The sequence below is a fragment of the Salmo salar genome, chromosome 15, assembly GCF_965601325.2.
Source record: "Salmo salar chromosome 15, fSalSal1, whole genome shotgun sequence".
NCBI lineage: Eukaryota > Metazoa > Chordata > Actinopteri > Salmoniformes > Salmonidae > Salmo > Salmo salar.
In genome coordinates this window covers 9,113,843-9,131,802 of record NC_138305.1, presented here as the reverse complement: position 1 = coordinate 9,131,802, position 17,960 = coordinate 9,113,843, and the positions used below count along the sequence as shown (strand labels likewise).

General features: G+C 43.1%; 1 non-coding gene across 1 annotated transcript in view; it reads right to left on the bottom strand.

Moving 5' to 3' along the window:
- Positions 1 to 559: 559 nt before the first annotated feature.
- Positions 560 to 17,960, bottom strand: part of LOC106592284 (uncharacterized) — a 356,585-nt gene continuing 339,184 nt past the window's right edge. The window contains exon 2 of the transcript XR_014380583.1: positions 560 to 771. This is a non-coding gene — a transcript (uncharacterized LOC106592284). The remainder of the gene's footprint in view (positions 772 to 17,960) is intronic.

Below are 17,960 nucleotides of genomic sequence, written 5' to 3'. Positions count from 1 at the left end.
GTGTCGAGGTGATTTCATATCCCTCATGTATTTCATTCTAGGCTATACGCTATATTAATATTCATATCTAAGAGACCCTCCCAACCATGTGCTAATGACCATACATTTAGACTAATTCAACTAGTTTTTCGTTTCTTTTTTTTTTTTTTTTAATAACTTGCATATATTCAAATACCTTAAAATATTATTTGTTTTTCTGAGTGGTATTCAAAACGCTTTTCAAATATTATTTGTTTTTCTGAGACCTGTATTTGAATATCAAAGAAACTAGTTGCGTTTTCATTTTAAATCTATATAAACTATATTTGACAACTAAAAGTTGGTATTTTCAAATAAACTACCAGAAAACAACTAGTTTCTGCCCAGATCTGATAAGCTGGTATCAAATCCTGCTGTTGTGTCCTTGAGCAAGGCACTGAATCCCTAAAACTGCTCCAGGGGTGCCATGGTCTAGCTGCCCTCTGCTCCAACCTCTACAACCTCTGTGTGTGTAAGGGTTAAATCATGATCCACACTTCCATTGGATGTTTGTGTACATTGGACAAATAGTCCGATCTTCTACCTGGTTGGGTGTGCGTGCAGCAGGTTTGTCCTGGTGGTTGGCCAGTATAAGGAAGGGTAGTGTGCAGAGCTGTGGGTGCTGCAGGGCAGAGTGGAGCTCGTTACGGGCCGACTCCAACTCCTCGTCTGAAGAAGCGCTGTCCAATACGAATACCACACCCTGAGAACCCTGGTAGTACCGAGACCAGTACTTCTTAATGTTCTCCGCTCCTGGAGGAAGACGAGAAGAAAAAAAAGCTGTCATCATCTCTTCTAAACTGAATATGAAAAGATATTCAACAACTGGTAAAAAAACTAAAATGCTATTGTTAAAAACCACTGCAGTAAGACCGATTGAGTTACAGACAAAGTATCCTACAATATACCCTGTATATACTGTACAATACAGCGTAATAAATTAACAGTATAAAATATACCGTAATATATACTATATATACAGAATAATAAATTAACAGTATTACACATACTGTAATATATACTATATAATGCATCATCTATAAAAAGTATACCATATACTGTAATATATAGTATATATATTAAGAAGTCAGACTGGCCTGAAGTTTTTGCATATGAATGTATACATTCTGTAAGAAGTCTTCTGCCAAAACTTGATTTTGTGAATATATGAATACAAACTGCCGACCCTGACGTATTTATGCTTTTTGAAACTTGGCTCAAAAAAAACAAAAATATTGTAATAAATGGTAACAATGTTTTTCGTACAGATCGTAAATGTAAGGGTGATGATGTTGCTGTATATGTAAAAAACAAGTTCTTGGTGGTTGTTCTGACTTCTGTTTACTAAACCTAAGAATATCTGTCTTTGAACCTAACCCTTGGCTCATTTTTAAATATTGTTGTATCTTGTTGTTATAGATCTCCATCTGCTACTGCTACTGATTCTCTGAATCAATTCTCTGTTTAAATGTATTTGGCGTATGTAAACTTCCGACTTCAACTGTATGTAATTAAGGTATTTCTATTTTTTGTTTTGAATAAATTTACAAAAATTTACAAAAATCTGTTTTCGCTTTGTCACATGGTTCACCAACTACTTCTCTGATAGAATTCAGTGCGTCAAATCGGAGGGCCTGTTGTCCGGACCTCTGGCAGTCTCTATGGGGGTGCCACAGGGTTCAATTCTCGGGCCGACTCTCTTCTCTTTATACATCAATGATGTTGCTCTTGCTGCTGGTGATTCTCTGATCCACCTCTACGCAGACGACACCATTCTGTATACTTCTGGCCCTTCTTTGGACACTGTGTTAACTAACCTCCAGACGAGCTTCAATGCCATACAACTCTCCTTCCGTGGCCTCCAACTGCTCGTAAACGCAAGTAAAACTAAATGCATGCTATTCAATCGATCACTGCCCGCACCTGCTCGTCCGTCCAGCATCACTACTCTGGACGGCTCTGACTCAGAATACGTAGACAACTACAAATACCTGGGTGTCTGGTTAGACTGTAAACTCTCCATCCAGACTCACATTAAGCATCTCCAATCCAAAATTAAATCTAGAATCGGCTTCCTATTGTCATAGTTGAAGCCGTGTTGAATGGACCAAATTGCAGCAGGCAAAATGTGGATACTCATCTTTTTAATAAATTAAAGCCAAGTATACACAGGAAAACAATAAACATGAAACTCACGACAGGCTAACAGGCTACTACAAACAAAAAGAATAGCAGTGCTGGCTCAACTACCCACAAACAACAAGACCAAACACACCCTAATACATAGGACTCCAAATCAAAGGCAACTAGAAAACACCTGCCTTCAATTGAGAGTCCATACCCCAATTAACTAACATAGAAACAGAACAGATAGAAAACCCATAGAAACACAAACATAGAAAAGAAACCCAAAACCCCGGAATACATAAACTAACTACCCTCTGCCACGTCCTGACCAAACTACAATAACAAATAATCCTCTATACTGGTCAGGACGTGACACCTATATCGCAACAAAGCATCCTTCACTCATGCTGCCAAACATACCCTCGTAAAACTGACCATCCTACTGATCCTCGACTTCGGTGATGTCATCTATAAAATAGCCTCCAACACTCTACTCAACAAACTGGATGGAGTCTATCACAGTGCCATCCGTTTTGTCACCAAAGCCCCATACACTACCCACCAATGCGACCTGTACGCTCTTGCTGGTTGGCCCTCGCTTCATACTCATCGCCAAACCCACTGGCTACAGGTTATCTACAAGTCTCTGCTAGGTAAAGCCCCGCCTTATCTCAGCTCACTGGTCACCATAGCAGCACCCACTCGTAGCACGCGCTCCAGCAGGTATATCTCACTGGTCACCCCCAAAGCCAATTCCTCCTTTGGTCGTCTTTCCTTCCAATTCTCTGCTGCCAATGACTGAAACGAACTGCAAAAATCTCTGAAGCTGGAGACTCATATCTCCCTCACTAGCTTTAAGCACCAGCTGTCAGAGCAGTTCACAGATCACTGCACCTGTACATAGCTCATCTGTAAACAGCCCATCTATCTACCTACCTCATCCCCATACTGTATTTATTTATTTATCTTGCTCCTTTGCACCCCAGTATCTCTACTTGCACATTCATCTTCTGCACATCTACCATTCCAGTGTTTAATTGCTATATTGTAATTACTTCGCCACCATGGCTTATTTATTGCCTTAATTTACCTCATTTGCACTCACTGTATATAGAATTTTTGTTTTCTTTTGTTCTACTGTATTATTGACTGTATGTTTTGTTTATTCCAAGTGTAAATCTATGTTGTTGTATGTGTCGAATTGCTATGCTTTATCTTGGCCAGGTCGCAGCTGCAAATGAGAACCTGTTCTCAACTAGCCTACCTGGTTTAATAAAGGTGAAATAAAAATAAATAAATAAAAACTGTTGGCTCTCTGGATTGTATTTTCGAATTGTATCACAGAATGTCAACTCTGAGTTTGTCCTGATGGGTGATCTGAATCAGGACTGGTTAACGTCTAGCTCTGATCAACTCAAAACTCTATGCAATACCTATAATCTCACTCAGATTGTCAACAGTGTAACGAGGTTGAATATAAAATATCCTCTGAAATCCTCTTTGATTGATTTGATCTTACCCAATACTCCATCGTTTGAAGTGATCACTGTGCTATTGCCTGTGTGAAAGATGGTAAAATTCCTAAGAAATCTCCACGTGTCATTACAAAAAGAAACTGGAAGCGATTTGATATTCAAGGTTTTTTCCATGATATATCTAGCATTGAATGGAATAGAATGGAATTAATCCCCGATGTTGAACTAGCCTTTTCTTACTTCCACAACGCATTCCAAGATGTATGCAACAGGCATGCCCCTTTTAAAGAATTCTGGATTAAGGGCAGAGAGAACCCTTGGTTTACTAAAGAACTTACTAAAATCACAAGGGAGCTAAATGCTATGTGGGCTAAAGCAAGAGGGTCTGGTTCGGCAGATGATTGGATGGCTTTTAAACGTCTTTGAAAATATGGGTGTGGCTATGATCCGTAAAATGAAAGCAGACCACTACCTGAAATCTACTTCAGACAATTTAAATAATCCATCCAAAGTTTGGCAAGTAGTGAAGGGTTTGGAGTGCAAAAAAGATACACAGCTTCCTAAACAATTGTTGGTCGACACACAGACTGTAACTGAGAGAACCTCCATTCTGAAAGCCTTGAATCAGCATTTTTTAGATGCAGGTAGATTATTTGAAAAGGTCAAAGGTATAATTGAGCCCCCTATGAATTTACCTGACACCCCTTCACCAGGTTCTCCTTTTCATCCTTCTCTGTTTCAGAAGTGCGTAAATGTCACACCCTGATCTGTTTTCACCTGTCCACGTGATTGTCTCCACCCCCTCCATGAGTCGCTTATTTTCCCTGGTGTATTTATCCCTGTGTTTCCTGTCTGTCTGTGCAAGTTCGTCTTGTATGTTCAAGTCAACCAGTGTGTTTTTTCCCGTGCCCCTGCTTTTCTATTCTCTTCTACTAGTCCTCCTGGTTTTGACCTTTGCCTGTTTTTCTGGACTCCATTCCCGCCTGCCTGACCATTCTACCTGCCCTGACCTCGAGCCTGCTTGCCATTCTGTACCTCTGGAACTCTGAACTGGTTTTGACCTTTTGCCTGTCCACGACCATTCTCTTGCCTACCCCTTTTGGATTTTTAATAAACATCTTGGACTCTAACAGGCTGACTACACCATTGCAAAATACATTTTGAAATCTATATATATTATTCAATTATTGCACCCACACTGCTCCGCGCGCCAACGAGCGTCTGCGTTGCCAAGGGCTAAAATAGAAGTCAGTTCTATTTCTGATGCAGATCGGGCTGCAAGTCCTGCCTCTCCCATCTCCTCATTGGTTTATAGAAGCAGGTACCCACGTGCCATCGCCTCATTGGTTATACCCACGTAGGTGACTGAAAGACGAACGAGGTCGGTGGCGGTAATGCACCTATTTTATGAAAGTTGCCAATCGCAATATAAAGTCAAGAGAAGAAAAAGCCTAGAAGGAGGAGAGATGACTAGAAACGAGATTCGGTTGACCGTTTTATGTGTAGATTAATTGTCGGAGTAGAGGACCTTGTGTATTTCAGGTAAAATAACAACTCAATGTTTACATCCCAGGACAAATTAGCTAGCAAAAGCAAGCTAACTAAATACGACAAATTAGCTAGCAAGTGCAAGCTAGCTAGCTAAATTGCCATAAAGGTTTAATGCTTTTCGACATGTCCCCAAATTAATGTAATTGGTTCAGAGTTTGTTTTGATAATTTGTCGTGATCACGTTTGGTGTGGGGGGACAAAATAAATGTATGCATGATGGCGCATGCGCACAGCCAGTTTGGGTTCCGTGTAACCATCTGCTTCCTGTGTCTGCATATGGGTCTCGCCTTGTGCCCTTATAGTAAAGCCCTGAAAGAAATTGATAGAAAAAAATCCCCGGCCTTGATGAACTAGACCCCCGCTTCCTACACCTAGCTGCAGACATCAATGCTCCCCCCTTAACATGTATTTTTAACCTCACACTTGATGTTAAGGAAATCCTCAAGTTATGGAAATCTGCTTTTGTACTTCCTCTCCTGAAAGGTGGAAATCCGTCGCTACTTGACAACTATTGACCCATATCAAAATTGTCTGTACTGTCTAAGGTACTGGAGTCCTTAGTTAGTAGCCAGCTAAAGGTCTACCTCCAAGAAAACAACATCTTAAATGGAATGCAATCAGGTTTAAGGTCTGGCCACAGCACTGTTTCAGCAACATTGAAGGTTTTAAATAACATCCACTGTGCTCTTGACAAGAAGTTACATTGTGTGTCCGTCTTTATTGATTTGTCGGTAGTCATTTAGGCAGGTTACCTTAGTGTTCTTGGGCACAGGGACTATGGTGGTCTGATTGAAACATGTTGGCATTACAGACTCAGACAGGGAGAGGTTGTAAATGTCAGTGAAGATACTTGCCAGTTGATCAGCGCATGCTCGGAGTACACGTCCTGGTAATCCGTCTGGCCCTGCGGCCTTATGAATTTTGACCTGTTTAAAGATCTTACTCACATCGGCTGCGGAGAGCGTGATTACACAGTCATCCGGAACAGGTGATGCTCTCATGCATGTTTCAGTGTTACTTGCCTCGAATCGAGCATAGAAGTTATTTAGCTTGTCTGGTAGGCTCGTGTCACTGGACAGCTCTCGGCCGTGCTTCCCTTTGTAGTCTGTAATGGTTTGCAAGCCCTGCCACATCCAATGAGCGTCGGAGCCGGTGTCGTACAATTCGATCTTAGTCCTGTATTGACGCTTTGCCTATTTGATGGTTCATTGGAGGGCATAGCGGGATTTCTTATAAGCTTCCGGGTTAGAGTCCCGCTCCTTGAAAGCAGCAGATCTACCCTTTAGCTCAGTGCAGATGTTGCCTGTAATCCATGGCTTCTTGTTGGGGTATGTACGTACAGTCACTGTGGGGACGACGTCCTCGATGCACTTATTGATGAAGCCAGTGACTGATGTGGTGTACTCCTCAATGCCATCTGAAGAATTCCAGAAAAGATTCCACTCTGTGCTAGCAGAACAGTCCTGTAGTTTAGCATCTGCTTTATCTGACTACTTATTTATTGACTGAGTCACTGATGCTTCCTGCTTTAATTTTTCCTTTCAAGCAGGAATCAGGAGGATAGAATTATGGTCATATTTGCAAAATGGAGGGTGAGCGAGAGCTTTGTCTTTTTTACCTCTGGTTGCATATTTAACATGCTGATAGAAATTAAGTAAAACTGATTTAAGTTTCCCTGCATTAAAGTCCCCGGCCACAAGGAGCGCCGCCTCTGGATGAACGTTTTCCTGTTTGCTTACGGCGGAATACAGTTTATTGAGTGCAGTCTTAGTGACAGCATCAGTCTGTGGTGGTATGTAGACAGCTACGAAAAATACAGATAAACTCTCTAGGTAGATAGTGTGGTCTACAGCTTATCATGAGATACTCTACCTCAGACGTTCAAAACCTCGAGACTTCCTTAGATATCGCGCACCAGCTGTTGTTTCAAATATACATAGACCGCCACCCCTTGTCTTACCAGAGGCTGCTGTTCTATCCTGCCGATAGTGTATAATCCGCCAGCTGTATGTTATTCATGTCGTTGTTCAGCCACGACTCCGTGAAACATAAGATATTACAGGTTTTAATGTCCCGTTGGTAGGATATACGTGCTTTTAGTTCGTCCCATTTATTTTCCAGTGATTGTACATTAGCTAACAGTACAGATGGCAAAGGCAGATTAGCCACTTGTCGCAAGGCACCCCGATCTCCTTCTGCAAAATCTCTCTCTCTTTCTCCTGCGAATGACGGGGATGAGGGCCTGTTTGGGTGTCTGGAGAAAATCCCTCTCGCCCGACTCAATAAATAAAAATTCGTAGTCCAATTCAAGGTGAGTAATCGCTGTTCTGATGTCCAGAAGCTCTTTTCGGTCATAAATGACGGTAGCAGCAACATTATGCACAAGCTAAGTAACAGACAATGCGAAAAAACTAACAAAATAACACAGTTGGTTAAGTAAACTGCCTAATACTCGGGCCCAGAGTCAAATATTTGCATATGATTAGTATATTTGGATAGACAACACTCTGAAGTTTCTAAAACTGTTTGAATGATGTCTGTGAGTATAACAGAACTCATATGGCAGGCAAAAACCTGAGAAAAATCCAACCAGGAAGTGGGAAATCTGAGAATTTTAGTTCTTCTTTTGAATCCCTATCGAAACTACAGTGTCTGTGGGGTCACGTTGCACTTCCTAAGGCTTCCATTGGCTGTCAACAGCCTTTAGAAACGTTTTTCATCCTTCTCCTGTTACTGGGCAAAAATAGGAGCTCAGTCAATGAGTGGACTGCCTGGGACCAGTGAGTTGTTTACTGCGCCGGCACATTTGGCGCGCCGCTCCTTCTTTTTCCTCTGTAATGAATACGCTATTGTCCGGTTGGAATATTATCGACGTTTTATGTTAAAAAGACCCTAAGGATTGATTATAAACAACGTTTGACATGTTTCTACGAACGGTAATGGAACTATTTGACTTTTCGTGTCTGGATTTACGCTCACGCGTTATGCCTTTGGATAGTGATCTGAACGCACGAACAAAACGGAGGTATTTGGACATAAATATGGAGTATTGCGAACAAAAAAAAAACATTTATTGTGGAAGTAGGAGTCCTGGAAGTGCATTGTGATGAAGATCAGCAAAGGTAAGAAAATATTTATAATACTAATTCTGAGTTTAGTTGACCCCAGAACCTGGCGGGTATCTGTATAGCTTGCTTTGATGGCTGAGCTATGTGCTCAGAATATTGAAAAATGTGCTTTCTCCGTAAAGCTATTTTAAAATCTGACACAGCGGTTGCATTAAGGAGAAGTATATCTATAATTCTTTCAATAACTGTTGTAAATTTTATCAACGTTTATGATGAGTATTTTTGTAAATTGATGTGCTCATTCACCGGCAGTTTTGGTGGGAATACATTGTCTGAACATCACGCGCCAATGTAAAATGGGGTTTTTGGATATAAATATGAACTTTATCGAGCAAAAGATACATGTATTATGTAACATGAAGTCCTATGAGTGCCATCTGATGAAGATTATCAAAGGTTAGTGAATATTTTAGCTGTATTTTTGGTTTTTGTGATGCATGTCCTTGCTTGGAAAATGGCTGTGTGGTTTTTCTTATGAAGTTTATGTCCTAACATAATCAAATTTTATGCTTTTGCCATAAAGCCTTTTTGAAATTGGACAATGTGGTTACGAGAATATGGTGGGAACAGAGTGGGAATAGGGTTGGAATAGGGTTGGAATAGGGTGTGAAAAGGGTGTGAACAGAGTGGGAATAGAGTGGGAATAGGGTGGGAAGAGGATGGGAATAGGGTGGGAATAGAGTGGGAATACGGTGGGAACAGGGTGGGAATAGAGTGGGAACAGGGTGCGAATAGAGTGGGAATAGGGTGGGAAGAGGGTGGGAATAGAGTGGGAATAAAGTGGGAAATAGGGTGGGAACAGGGTGGGAACAGGGTGGGAATAGAGTGGGAATAGGGTGGGAACAGGGTGGGACAGAGTGGGAACAGGGTGGGACAGAGTGGGAATAGAGTGGGAATAGGGTGGGAACAGGGTGGGAATAGAGTGGGAACAGGGTGGGAATAGAGTGAGAATAGGGTGGGAAGAGGGTGGGAATAGGGTGGGAATAGATTGGGAATAAAGTGGGAAATAGGGTGGGAACAGGGTGGGAACAGAGTGGGAATAGAGTGGGAATAGGGTGGGAACAGGGTGGGAACAGAGTTGGAATAGCTAGAAGCCTGTGTCTCAGACATAAGGAAGTGGATGGCTGCAAACTTTCTACTCTTAAACTCGGACAAAACAGAGATGCTTGTTCTAGGTCCCAAGAAACAAAGAGATCTTCTGTTGAATCTGACAATTAATCTGTATGGTTGTACAGTCGTCTCAAATAAAACTATGAAGGACCTCGGCGTTACTCTGGACCCTGATCTCTCTTTTGAAGAACATATCAAGACTGTTTCAAGGACAGCTTTTTTCCATCTACGTAACATTGCAAAAATCAGAAACTTTCTGTCCAAAAATGAAGCAGAAAAATTAATCCATGCCTTTGTTACTTCTAGGTTGGACTACTGCAATGCTCTACTTTCCGGCTACCCGGATAAAGCACTAAATCAACTTCAGTTAGTGCTAAATACGGCTGCTAGAATCCTGACTAGAACCCAAAAATTTGATCATATTACTCCAGTGCTAGCCTCCCTACACTGGCTTCCTGTTAAGGCAAGGGCTGATTTCAAGGTTTTACTGCTAACCTACAAAGCATTACATGGGCTTGCTCCTACCTATCTTTCCGATTTGGTCCTGCCGTACATACCTACACGTACACTACAGTCACAAGACGCAGGCCTCCTAATTGTTCCTAGAATTTCTAAGCAAACAGCTGGAGGCAGGGCTTTCTCCTATAGAGCTCCATTTTTATGGAATAGTCTGCCTACCCGTGTGAGAGACGCAGACTCAGTCTCAACCTTTAAGTCTTTACTGAAGACACATCTCTTCAGTAGGTCCTATGATTAAGTGTAGTCTGGCCCAGGGGTGTGAAGGTGAACGGAAAGGCTGGAGCAACGAACCGCCCTTGCTGTCTCTGCCTAGCCGGTTTCCCCTCTTTCCACTGGGATTCTCTGCCTCTACCCCTATTACGGGGGCTGAGTCACTGGCTTACTGGTGTTCTTCCATGCCGTCCCTGGGAGGAGTGCGTCACTTGATTGGGTTGAGTCACTGACGTGGTCTTCCTGTCTGGGTTGGCGCCCCCCTTGGGCTGTACCGTGGCGGAGATCTTTGTGGGCTATACTCGGCCTTGTCCCGGGATGGTATGTTGGTGGTTGGAGATATCCCTCCAGTGGTGTGGAGGCTGTGCTTTGGCAAAGTGGGTGGGGTTATATCCTACCTGTTTGGCCCTGTCCGGGGGTTTCATCGGATGGGGCCACAGTGTCTCCTGACCCCTCCTGTCTCAGCCAACAGTATTTATGCTGCAGTAGTTTGTGTCGGGGGGCTAGGGTCAGTCTGTCACATCTGGAGTATTTCTCTTGTCTTTTCCGGTGTCCTGTGTGAATTTAAATATGCTCTCTCTAATTCTCTCTTTCTCTTTCTCTTTCTTTCTTTCTCTCTCTCGGAGGACCTGAGCCCTAGGACCATGCCTCAGGACTACCTGGCTTGATGACTCCTTGCTGTCCCCAGTTCACCTGGCCGTGCTGCTGCTCCAGTTCCAACTGTTCCGCCTGCAGCTATGGAACCCTGACCTGTTCACCGGACGTGCTACCTGTCCCAGACCTGTTGTCCCAGACCTGCTGGAACCCTGACCTATTCACCGGACGTAATACCTGTCCCAGACCTGCTGTTTTCAACTCTCTAGAGACAGCAGGAGCGGTAGAGATACTCTCAAAGATCGGCTATGAAAAAGCCAACTGACACTTACTCTTGTGTTACTGACTTGTTGCACCCTCGACAACTACTATGATTATTATTATTTGACAATGGTGGTCATTTATGAACATTTTAACATCTAGGCCATGTGCTGTTATAATCTCCACCCGGCACAGCCAGAAGAGGACTGGCCACCCCTCATAGCCTGGTTCCTCTCTAGGTTTCTTCCTAGGTTTTGTCCTTTCTAGGGAGTTTTTCCTAGCCACCGTGCTTCTACACCTGCATTGCTTGCTGTTTGGGGTTTTAGGCTGGGTTTCTGTACAGCACTTTGAGATATCAGCTGATATAAGAAGGGCTATATGAATACATTTGATTTGAATAGGGTGGGAACAGGGTGGGAATAGAGTGGGAACAGGGTGAGAATAGAGTGGGAATAGGGTGGGAAGAGGATGGGAATAGGGTGGGAATACAGTGGGAACAATGTGGGAATAGGGTGGGAACAGAGTGGGAATAGAGTGGGAATAGGGTGGGAATAGAGTGGGAATAACGTGGTAATAGGGTGGGAACAGGGTGGAAACAGAGTGGGAATAGAGTGGGAACAGAGTGGGAATAGGGTGGGAATAAGGTGGGAATAGGGTGGGAATACAGTGGGAACAATGTGGGAATAGGGTGGGAACAGAGTGGGAATAGAGTGGGAATAGGGTGGGAATAGAGTGGGAATAACGTGGTAATAGGGTGGGAACAGGGTGGAAACAGAGTGGGAATAGAGTGGGAACAGAGTGGGAATAGGGTGGGAATAGGGTGGGAATAGAGTGGGAACAATGTGGGAATAGGGTGGGAATAGGGTGGGAATAGAGTGGGAACAATGTGGGAATAGGGTGGGAATAGAGTCCAGTCCAAACTTAATGTGATTGATTACATAACGTCACTGATCTAAAATAACGGTGATGTTGTTCTCCCTTACAGAGGACAGTGATGTTGTTCACCCTTACAGAGGACAGTGACGTTGTTCACCCTTACAGAGAGCAACAAAATCAAAAATAAAACCAAAACCTTTCCCTAATTTATCAACTTCATAAACAACAAACTTACAGCGGTGAATACTCTCTTTTCACAGAGTAATGTTTCATTTCTCTAACAAACAAATCATGACAACACATCAGAGACTTGGACAGAGATTGTTTTTCCAAGAAGTAATTATTACGATGCTGTAGTTATTATTATGTAACTAAAAGAATCATCAAAAAAGGTTTCCCTGAACGTTCTGTTTGAACACGATCATAGAATGTTCCATGGTTCCATGATTCCGCTCCTGAATTGACTCCATCGTTTTGTGTCTATTGTTCCATGCAACTCTGTCTGCATCTCTCCATAGCCCGCAGGGGTTAGAGTATCCAAGCTCAATGTGTTACGACAGACACAGATAATGTATACCATGTTGTTGTGTTACAGCGCGCACACACTCCGCTGTGCTGTGTTACGACACAAACATTTCTCTTCAAAGTAAACACACATCCCTTGGAGTTATTAAATCGCTGTGCGTACTGATTGGCCAACAACCTGGAACCAACTAACCCAATGGCCAACAACCTGGAACAGTGCTGTTCAAAATAACCCCACCCCTCAATGTATAATCAACAACACATGGTTCCTTTTCTGTGCAGTAATTTGGGAGAGCAACATACCGTATACCTGCTCACCAAGGTTCAGTAACATACCGTAAATCTACTCACCAAGGTTCAGTAACATACCGTATACCTGCTCACCAAGGTTCAGTAACATACCGTATATCTGCTCACCAAGGTTCAGTAACATACTGTATATCTGCTCACCAAGGTTCAGTAACATACCGTATACCTGCTCACCGAGGTTCAGCAACATACCATATACCTGCTCACCAAGGTTCAGCAACATACCGTATATCTACTAACCAAGGTTCAGTGCTCACCAAGGTTCAGTAACATACCGTATATCTGCTCACCAAGGTTCAGTAACATACCGTATACCTGCACACCAAGGTTCAGCAACATACCGTATACCTGCTCACCAAGGTTCAGTAACATACCGTATATCTGCTCACCAAGGTTCAGTAACATACCATATATCTGCTCACCAAGGTTCAGTGCTCGCCGAGGTTCAGTAACATACCGTATATCTGCTCACCAAGGTTCAGTGCTCACCAAGGTTCAGTAACATACCGTATATCTGCTCACCAAGGTTCAGTAACATACCGTATACCTGCTCACCAAGGTTCAGTAACATACCGTATATCTGATCACCAAGGTTTAGTAACATACCGTGTATCTGCTCACCAAGGTTCAGTAACATACCGTATATCTGCTCACCAAGGTTCAGTAACATACCGTATATCTACTCACCAAGGTTCAGTAACATACCGTATATCTGCTCACCATGGTTCAGTGCTCACCAAGGTTCAGTAACATACCGTATATCTGCTCACCAAGGTTCAGTAACATACTGTATATCTGCTCACCAAGGTTCAGTAACATACCGTATACCTGCTCACCAAGGTTCAGTAACATACTGTATATCTACTCACCAAGGTTCAGTAACATACCGTATATCTGCTCACCATGGTTCAATGCTCACCAAGGTTCAGTAACATACCGTATATCTGCTCACCAAGGTTCAGTAGCATACCGTATATCTGCTCACCGAGGTTCAGTAGCATACCGTATATCTGCTCACCGAGGTTCAGTAGCATACCGTATATCTGCTCACCAAGGTTCAGTGCTCACCGAGGTTCAGTAACATACCGTATATCTGCTCACCAAGGTTCAGCAACATACCGTATATCTGATCACCAAGGTTCAGCAACATACCGTATAACTGCTCACCGAGGTTCAGCAACATACCGTATATCTGCTCACCAAGGTTCAGTAACATACCGTATATCTGCTCACCGAGGTTCAGCAACATACCATATACCTGCTCACTAAGGTTCAGTAACATACCGTATATCTGCTCACCAAGGTTCAGTAACATACCGTATATCTGCTCACCAAGGTTAAGTAACATACCGTATATCTGCTCACCAAGGTTCAGTAACATACCGTATATCTGCTCACCGAGGTTCAGTGCTCACCAAGGTTCAGTAACATACCGTATATCTGCTCACCAAGGTTCAGTAACATACCGTATATCTGCTCACCAAGGTTCAGTAGCATACCGTATATCTGCTCACCAAGGTTCAGTAGCATACCGTATATCTGCTCACCAAGGTTCAGAAACATACCGTATACCTGCTCACCAAGGTTCAGTAACATACCGTATACCTGCTCAACAAGGTTCAGTAACATACCGTATATCTGCTCACCAAGGTTCAGTAACGTACCGTATATCTGCTCACCAAGGTTCAGTAACATACCGTATATCTGCTCACCAAGGTTCAGTAACATACCGTATATCTGCTCACCGAGGTTCAGTAACATACCGTATATCTGCTCACCAAGGTTCAGTTACATACCGTAAATCTGCTCACCGAGGTTCAGTAACATACCGTATACCTGCTCACCAAGGTTCAGTAACATACCGTATATCTGCTCACCAAGGTTCAGAAACATATCGTATACCTGCTCACCAAGGTTCAGCAACATACCGTATACCTGCTCAACAAGGTTCTGTAACATACCGTATATCTGCTCAACAAGGTTCAGTAACATACCATATATCTGCTCACCAAGGTTCAGTAACATACCGTATATCTGCTCACCGAGGTTCAGTAACATACCGTATATCTGCTCACTGAGGTTCAGTAACATACCGTATACCTGCTCACCAAGGTTCAGTGACATACCGTATACCTGCTCACCAAGGTTCAGTAACATACCGTATATCTGCTCACCAAGGTTCAGTAGCATACCGTATATCTGCTCACCGAGGTTCAGTGCTCACCGAGGTTCAGTAACATACTGTATATCTGCTCACCAAGGTTCAGCAACATACCGTATATCTGATCACCAAGGTTCAGCAACATACCGTATATCTGCTCACCGAGGTTCAGCAACATACCGTATATCTGCTCACCAAGGTTCAGTAACATACCGTATATCTGCTCACCAAGGTTCAGTAACATACCATATATCTGCTTACCGAGGTTCAGTGCTCACCAAGGTTCAGTAACATACCGTATATCTGCTCACCAAGGTTCAGTAACATACCGTATATCTGCTCACCAAGGTTCAGTAGCATACCATATATCTGCTCACCAAGGTTCAGTGCTCACCAAGGTTCAGTAACATACCGTATATCTGCTCACCAAGGTTCAGAAAACATACCGTATATCTGCTCACCAAGGTTCAGTAACATACCGTATATCTGCTCACCGAGGTTCAATAACATACCGTATATCTGCTCACCGAGGATCAGTAACATACCGTATATCTGCTCACCAAGGTTCAGTGACATACCGGATATCTGCTCACCAAGGTTCAGTAACATACCGTATATCTGCTCACTGAGGTTCAGTAACATACCGTATACCTGCTCACCAAGGTTCAGTGACATACCGTATACATGCTCACCAAGGTTCAGTAACATACCGTATGCCTGCTCACCAAGGTTCAGTAACATACCGTATATCTGCTCACCAAGGTTCAGTCACATACCATATATCTGCTCACCAAGGTTCAGTAACATAACGTATACCTGCTCACCAAGGTTCAGTAACATACCGTATATCTGCTCACCTAGGTTCAGAAACATACCGTATACCTGCTCACCAAGGTTCAGTAACATACCGTATACCTGCTCAACAAGGTTCAGTAACATACCGTATATCTGCTCACCAAGGTTCAGTAACATACTATATATCTGCTCACCAAGGTTCAGTAACATACCGTATATCTGCTCACTGAGGTTCAGTAACATACCGTATACCTGCTCACCAAGGTTCAGTGACATACCGTATACATGCTCACCAAGGTTCAGTAACATACCGTATATCTGCTCACCAAGGTTCAGTAACATACCGTACATCTGCTCACCGAGGTTCAGTAACATACCGTATACCTGCTCACCAAGGTTCAGAAGCATACCATATACCTGCTCACCAAGGTTCAGCAACATACCGTATATCTGCTCACCAAGGTTCAGTGCTCACTAAGGTTCAGTAACATACCGTATATCTTCTCACCAAGGTTCAGTAACATACCATATATCTGCTCACCAAGGTTCAGTAAGATACCGTATATCTGCTCACCAAGGTTCAGTAACATACCGTATATCTGCTCACCAAGGTTCAGTAACATACCGTATATCTGCTCACCAAGGTTCAGTGCTCACCAAGGTTCAGTAACATACAGTATATCTTCTCACCAAGGTTCAGCAACATACCGTATATCTGCTCACCAAGGTTCAGTAACATACCGTACACCTGCCCACCAAGGTTCAGTAACATACCATATATCTGCTCACCAAGGTTCAGTAACATACCGTATATCTGCTCACCAAGGTTCAGTAACATACCGTATATCTGCTCACCAAGGTTCAGTAGCATATGGAATATCTGCTCACCAAGGTTCAGTAACATACCGTATATCTGCTCACCAAGGTTCAGTAACATACCGTATATCTGCTCACCAAGGTTCAGTAGCATACCGTATATCTGCTCACCAAGGTTCAGTAGCATACCGTATATCTGCTCACAAAGGTTAAGAAACATACTGTATACCTGCTCACCAAGGTTCAGTAACATACCGTATACCTGCTCAACAAGGTTCAGTAACATACCCTATATCTGCTCACCAAGGTTCAGTAACATACCATTTATCTGCTCACCAAGGTTCAGTAACATACCGTATATCTGCTCACCAAGGTTCAGTAACATACCGTATATCTGCTCACCAAGGTTCAGTAACATACCGTATATCTGCTCACCAAGGTTCAGTAACATACCATATATCTGCTCACCAAGGTTCAGTGCTCACCAAGGTTCAGTAACATACCATATATCTGCTCACCAAGGTTCAGTAACATACCGTATATCTGCTCACCAAGGTTCAGTGCTCACCAAGGTTCAGTAGCATACCGTATATCTGCTCACCAAGGTTCAGTAACATACCGTATATCTGCTCACCAAGGTTCAGTAACATACCGTATATCTGCTCACCAAGGTTCAGTAACATACCGTATATCTGCTCACCAAGGTTCAGTAACATACCGTATATCTGATCACCAAGTTTTAGTAACATACCGTATATCTGCTCACCAAGGTTCAGTAACATACCGTATATCTGCTTCCCAAGGTTCAGTAACATACCGTATATCTACTCACCAAGGTTCAGTAACATACCGTATATCTGCTCACCAAGGTTCAGCAACATACCGTATATCTGCTCACCAAGGTTCAGTAACATACCGTATATCTGCTCACCAAGTTTCAGTAGCATACCGTATATCTGCTCACCGAGGTTCAGTAGCATACCGTATATCTGCTCACCAAGGTTCAGTAACATACCGTATATCTGCTCACCAAGGTTCAGTGCTCACCAAGGTTCAGCAACATACCGTATATCTGCTCACCAAGGTTCAGCAACATACCGTATATCTGCTCAACAAGGTTCAGTGCTCACCAAGGTTCAGTAACATACTGTATATCTGCTCACCAAGGTTCAGTGCTCACCAAGGTTCAGTAGCATACCGTATATCTGCTCACCAAGGTTCAGTAACATACCGTATATCTGCTCACCAAGGTTCAGTAACATACCGTATATCTGCTCACCAAGGTTCAGTAACATACCGTATATCTGCTCACCAAGGTTCAGCAACATACCTTATACCTGCTCACCAAGGTTCAGTGCTCACCAAGGTTCAGTAACATACCGTATATCTGCTCACCAAGGTTCAGTAGCATACCGTATATGTGCTCACAGAGGTTCAGTAGCATACCGTATATCTGCTCACCGAGGTTCAGAAGCATACCGTATA